Genomic DNA, 6448 nt, shown 5'->3' on the forward strand with positions numbered 1-6448 from the left:
CAGATGCTGGACTTGCAGTGCTGACACTGAGAAAGTTCTGGGTGAATTGAAATGAATTAGTCACCCAAGGAATGCTGACCCTATGCTAAGCACTTCTGTGTTATATGATCATATTTCCTCTTTAAAGCAATGTTTTGAGGAGGCAATACTATTTCTATTTTTAAAAAGTTGTAGCTAATAGATGAAATGTGCTTCCCAAGTCCACTTATCTAGTAAATGACAGAGGATGGATTTAAATTAGGCTGTCTGGCTTCAAGCTAACCCTAACCCTAACCCTAACCCTAACCCTAGCCAATAGATAACTAGTATATTAGTTATCTATTGCTGCACAATAAATTACTCCAAAGCTTGGTGGCTTAAACCAACAATAAATATTTATTAATTCACAGTTTCTGTGAGTCAGCAATTCAGGAGCAGTTTAGCTCTGGCTCAGGGTGTCTCATGAGGTTGAAGTCAAGATGTCATTTGGGGCTGCCGTCATCTGAAGGCTCAACTGGGGCTAGAGGATCTGCTTCCACGATGGCACACCTACATGGCTGCACATGTTTTTTATTTAGCTTTAGGAATATCCTATTAGTTACACAGGTCTAATTAGTTATGCTGCTGTATCAGGAGGGGGACTACACATGAGGGTGAATACCAGGAGGCAAGGATCATTGGCGGTAACATAGAGACTGGCTCCCATAGTCACTATGTATTTTATAATCCCACAGCTACTTCTTACACAAGGTGGAGGAGAATTGAGGAGACTCTGTAGGATGAGAAGGATTGAAAATATATATGTATGAGTATGCATGCACATGAATATTCATCATATATGTAAACAGCATTACTTGCATACTCAAATGAGTATACTTTCAAGATAACCACCATCTTGATAGGCTATATATTTATCCTAATGATGTTTCCACTGCACCCATTTTTTTAATATTAATTATGAATGATAATTTATTCCTGATTTTCTAAATGGTATGAGCAAATGTAATATATTATAATCAGAAGAAAGTTATTTTTCCAAATTTTATAATATGAACCCATGTATTATTTTTATAATCAGAAGGAAGTTATTTTTAAAAATATTTTTATGTATACATGTTAACACGTATATGATAAATACTCCTTGAAATTCTACTTACAACCTTATAGAAAAGCAGCCTGTCTGTTCAGATGTTTCAGTAGGTAAAATATATACTGTTAACTAATAGACACAATTATATTTAGAATTATATATTCCATTATATGTGCATATGTATATATACCATTTCCTGGAATGCAAACTAGGAGAAGGGTGGGGAAGGTAGGGAGTTTAGGAAACCGGAGCTGCCAACAACAAGACATTGGCTAGAAGATAAATGGGAAACACTTGGAATGAATTTAACCCACTCCTAGCACAGCGATGCTGGGTGGTCCGTGTTAATTTAAAGGGGCTGGAATGCTATAGTTGCAACTGTTCTTTCTGAACCTTCGTTACTTCATTTGTAAAATCGAGGAAGATGAGTAACACTTGTGCTTTGAATTCCCTGACCGCTGTAAAGAAACTACATGTGAAAATGCTAGGGGTTCTATACCAGAGAAAGGTGCTCGCTGCCCCTGGTCACAGCTGTTATCTCTGCAAGTGTACCGAGATCGCCCCAGGCAGGCCCCATTCCCAGAGCCGTGTCTGGCTCCTGCTTTGCAGCCCCTGTGAGCTCTTCCTTGAGCAGCATTAGCCACTAGTCCTGCTCCAGCTGTCACACACCTTGGCCACTGTGTTTTCCTAAGCTCTGCTTCCATGCGCTGCCTGGAAGCGCACAGTGCTGCAGGTGGAAACAGGCCGTGGGCAGGGCTCTTTGCTTGTGTCTGCTTGCTTGGGCCCCAGGCAGGCCCCATTCCCAGAGCCGTGTCTGGCTCCTGCTTTGCAGCCCCTGTGAGCTCTTCCTTGAGCAGCATTGGCCACTAGTCCTGCTCCAGCTGTCACACACCTCGGCCACTGTGTTTTCCTAAGCTCTGCTTCCATGCGCTGTCTGGAAGCTCACAGTGCTGCAGGTGGAAACAGGCCGTGGGCAGGGCTCTTTGCTTGTGTCTGCTTGCTTGGGCCTGGTGTCAGGTCGGGGGGCTACATGTGCAGGAGGCCTGCCACCTAGTGTTGGGTGCAGGCAGGGCTGGTGCCAGGCCACGGAGCTCCTAAGGAAGCAAGCACAAATGGCTCCGAGGACAGCAGAGGCCGTGCACATAAACCCGCAGCACTGTGCTCCCTTCCTTGCCACTCCAAGGCCAGACAGGAGAACTGAGGGTTTTTTGACAAACATTTCTTTTTCACTCTTTTTCTTCTAAAATCATGCCCAACCTGTCCAAAGAGTCTGGCAGCCATTTGTGTATTGATAAGAGGCAGTTTTATGGGGATGGCATGAGCAAATACCCTGCTAAGACCTTCAGCTCTGTGTGGACGACGTGCTGCTGCTTAATGGAGCACAGCTGGGAGCCTTCTGCTGCCTTCTGATGATGCCCAAGTTCCGTATCTCTGTACCAGACCTCTCCTCTGTGATCCAAAGAGTGGTGGCTGGTCAATGTTTAACAACAAATACTCCAAAGGAAAAAATCCCACACGCCCTCAATCGTCACACTCGCCCATTTCCATGGTGTAAATATTCTTACCATGGTCAATATCAAGCTATTGACAGGATGTCACTGAATGTAGGGGAGAGATGTGGACAATTGGCTCCTGTGACGCAGTGTCAGCCCCTGGATCCAAACGTGATGTCAAATGCGTCCTTTCCATGTCCACTTGGAGGCAAATAATCATCTCCACATCAACAGGTATGAAATGGAACTGATCTTNCAATGTTTAACAACAAATACTCCAAAGGAAAAAATCCCACACGCCCTCAATCGTCACACTCTCCCATTTCCATGGTGTAAATATTCTCACCATGGTCAATATCAGGATGTCACTGAATGTAGATTTGGGGAGAGATGTGGACAATCGGCTCCTGTGACGCAGTGTCAGCCCCTGGATCCAAACGTGATGTCAAATGCGTCCTTTCCATGTCCACTTGGAGGCAAATAATCATCTCCACATCAACAGGTATGAAATGGAACTGATCTTGGAGATGACCATCTCTCCGCCCACATTCAACCTTGTCCCCTCCAGGGTTTCCTATCTGAGTGAAGGGCACCACACTGCAATGGGTTTTGCAAGCCAGACCCCAGACACCAGTAGTAATCCTTTACATTTCCCTTTTTCTTCACCACCACATCCAAACCATCCCCAAGGTTAGTTGATTTTCCTTCCTAAATACTCACAGCCTGTCTGCTTCCCCCAGACTATGCTATCGTATAATCACCTGGATCACTGCCAAGGCTCCTAAGTGGCTTCCCTGTATCTGCTCCTGTGCACACATACTCCCACCCCATTTTCCTAGTATTGGTCAGAGTGATCTTTGAAAAATGTAAATATGATAACATCACTCCCTTGCTCGTTAAACCCTTTAATGGCTTTCCATGGTTCCTAGGATGATAATCAAAATCCTTAGGGTAACCTGAAGCAAACATGGAGGACCCTGCCTGCCTCCTTAGCCTCGTCCTGTGCTGTTCTGGCCACGTGCCTGGTGCTGCCCTGCCCCAGCCACACTGGCTGTCTTTCAGTTCCTCAAACACGCCGAGCGGTTACCATCCGGTCTTCTTTACAAATTGTTCTCTGCCTGGAATTACTTGGTCTGAACAACTCCTTCTCATTCTCAGCTAAAGTGTTTTTAGAAATGCTGTCTTAAACCCCCAATGTGAAGAAACCCCTCTATTCCTCTCTTCCATAACCACCTGTTCTTGGCTTACATCCCCAGCAGCAGTGTATGAAAGTTGCAGTTGCTTCACATCCCAGCCAACATTATTAGCAAATTTAAAAATTTTTGACACTCTAGTGGAGTGATATCTTATTGTGATTTTAGTTTCTGTTTCCGGATTACTAATCGTTGCTTCACATCCCAGCCAACATTATTAGCAAATTTAAAAATTTTTGACACTCTAGTGGAGTGGTATCTTATTGTGATTTTAGTTTCTGTTTCCGGATTACTAATCGATTTGGGCATCTAAAAATATGTTTATTGCCCATTTGAATTTTCTGTTGTATGGAATGCCTGTTCAAGTTCATTGCCTATTTTTCTACTGGGTGGTCATATTCTTGTTAATTATTAGTAGGAGCACTTTACATATTATGGATACTAGACTTTGTGGGTTATACATGTTAAAAGTATCTTCTACTCTTTGCCTTGTTCTCTCACTCTCTTCAAGATATCTTTGAATGAAAGTAAGCTTTACATTTTCAGATTATCAAACATTTTCTCTGTTTTTTTAATTGCTAGTACTTTTCATGTTTTTTAGAATATCTGCTTGTAAGGGTCTGTTGGGGCAAACTCAGGTTTCGTATGTCTGAAAAGTTTATTATTTTTTCCTCATTCTTGAAAAAATAATTTGACTAGGTATAGAGTTGTAGGATGACAGCAATTTCCTTTCAGCAAACTGAAAAAAAAAAAAATTCCAATCTCTTTTGGCTTTGATTATTGCTGATGAGAAGCCAACCTTCAAGATAGTGCCTTTCCCTTGATGGTTTTTGTCTTTTCACTCTGACTTGCATTTAAAACCTTTTCTTTGTCTTTGATGTCCTTCAGTTTTACTTATGATGTGTCTACCTTTGGACTTTTTTTATCCCACAAGGAATTGGTTTGGCTTCCAGAAGCAGAGGGTTTGAGTCTTTCAGCAAGTCTGGAAATAGCTCAATTATTATCTTTTTAAGTATGGCCTCTTCTTCACTCTCTCACTTATCTCCTACTGAACTCTAAGTGCGTGTCACGTCTTTTCATTCTATCTTCCATCTCTTTGTTTCCCTGGGCTGCATTTTAATGATTTCTTTAAGTCTATTTTCTAGTTTAGTAATCCTTTCTCTGGTTGTGCTTAATCTGCTGTTTAACATGTCTCATGAATTTTTAAACTTGAATATTATCATTTTCATTTCTAGAGGTTCTAAACTTTACAAATTTGGTTCTCTTTACAAATGTGCTTTGTCACTTTCAAAACTCTAGAAGAATGAAATATTTATTAAAACATTAAAATAACCATTATTTTTATATAATAGTTTTTTAGTAATAATATATTAAATATGAATTCAGAAATGGCCCTAAGAAAAAATTTGATTGGATAAAGAATTCTAGGTTGAGTTTTTTTTCCCCCACCTCCTTAAAGATGTCTTCTGGCATGCATACTTTCTGAAGAAAAGGCAGTGAATATTCTTGACTACAATGTGCCAAGATGTTCTTGAGGTTCATTGAGATTCTTGGATTTGTACTTTGATATTTCTAATAAAATTTAGAAATTTTTTGATCTTAAAAAACATTAAAATACTTATTTTATATTCTGTTTGATAATTGGTATCTATTAATATATTTATATAAATATATTTTACAGTCCTATATAAAATATATAGAACATAAAATCAAAATTTGGTATTTATATATATATTTGATATTTGATATATTTTATTAAGTATTTAAATATTTATATAGTTTAATTTTATGCTTATTTAATATTTTAATTTATATTTAAAATCTTTACCTGATCTATTCTGACATCTATCTGACACAGACATGTGCCATCTTATACTCTTTAAGGAAAGAGTTGATGCCCAGCTGTGGGAAGAAATGAGATTGGCAGGTAGCCTCTGGGGACCGAGTGAGGGTGTCAGGGCCTGGCTCAGGGCACCTCCGATGAACAATATTCTTATCAGTGTTCTCTGCTGCTGGGTTGGACAAGGATTTGTCAGAGCTGCATTGCAGATCACTTTCTCCTTCTGCTTAATCTTGCTTTCTCCCCCTCCCTTTCACTGTTGCTGATTCTACAAAAACATCTTGTATCCCCAGTTCTGGCCCTGTGGCTGCTTCCAGAGGACCCAATCTGCAACGTGTGTGTATACGCTGTGTGTGTGCACATGCCTGTGTGCTACGTGTGTATGTGTGTGTTGTGTGTACATGTGTGTATGTGGTGTGTTTCTATTTGTGGTGTGTGTGTATATGTATGTGTGTGCATGTGTGCATGTTTACATAGGCGTGGTGTGTATGTAGTGTGTATATGTGTGTTTGTGTGTGTGTCGTGTGCATGTATGTGTTGTGTATGTGTGTTTGTGTGTGTGTCGTGTGCATGTATGTGTTGTGTATATGTATGTGTTGTGAGTGTGTATATGTGTGTTTGTGTGTGTGTCGTGTGCATGTATGTGTTGTGTATATGTATGTGGTGTGTATGTGTGTGGGGTGTGTATGTGTGGTGTGTATATGTGTGTTTGTGTGCATGTGTGTTGTGTGCATGTATGTGTTGTGTGTATGTGTGTGGGGTGTGTGTGTATGTGGCATGTATGTGTGGTGCATGTGTGTGTATGTGGTGTTTGCATATGTGTGGTGCATGTGTATGTGTGTGTGCATGCATA

General features: G+C 40.7%; 1 long non-coding RNA gene across 1 annotated transcript; it reads right to left on the reverse strand.

Moving 5' to 3' along the window:
• Window positions 1–348: 348 nt before the first annotated feature.
• Window positions 349–3133, reverse strand: LOC103605728. The gene is made up of 2 exons (XR_551806.1): window positions 2909–3133; window positions 349–751 (listed from the first exon to the last, which is right to left on the reverse strand). It is a non-coding gene; the product is annotated as an uncharacterized LOC103605728 (long non-coding RNA).
• Between the last annotated feature and the right edge of the window lie 3315 nt (window positions 3134–6448).

This window comes from Galeopterus variegatus, unplaced genomic scaffold (genome assembly GCF_000696425.1).
Source record: "Galeopterus variegatus unplaced genomic scaffold, G_variegatus-3.0.2 Scaffold6029, whole genome shotgun sequence".
In the NCBI taxonomy this organism is placed as follows: domain Eukaryota; kingdom Metazoa; phylum Chordata; class Mammalia; order Dermoptera; family Cynocephalidae; genus Galeopterus; species Galeopterus variegatus.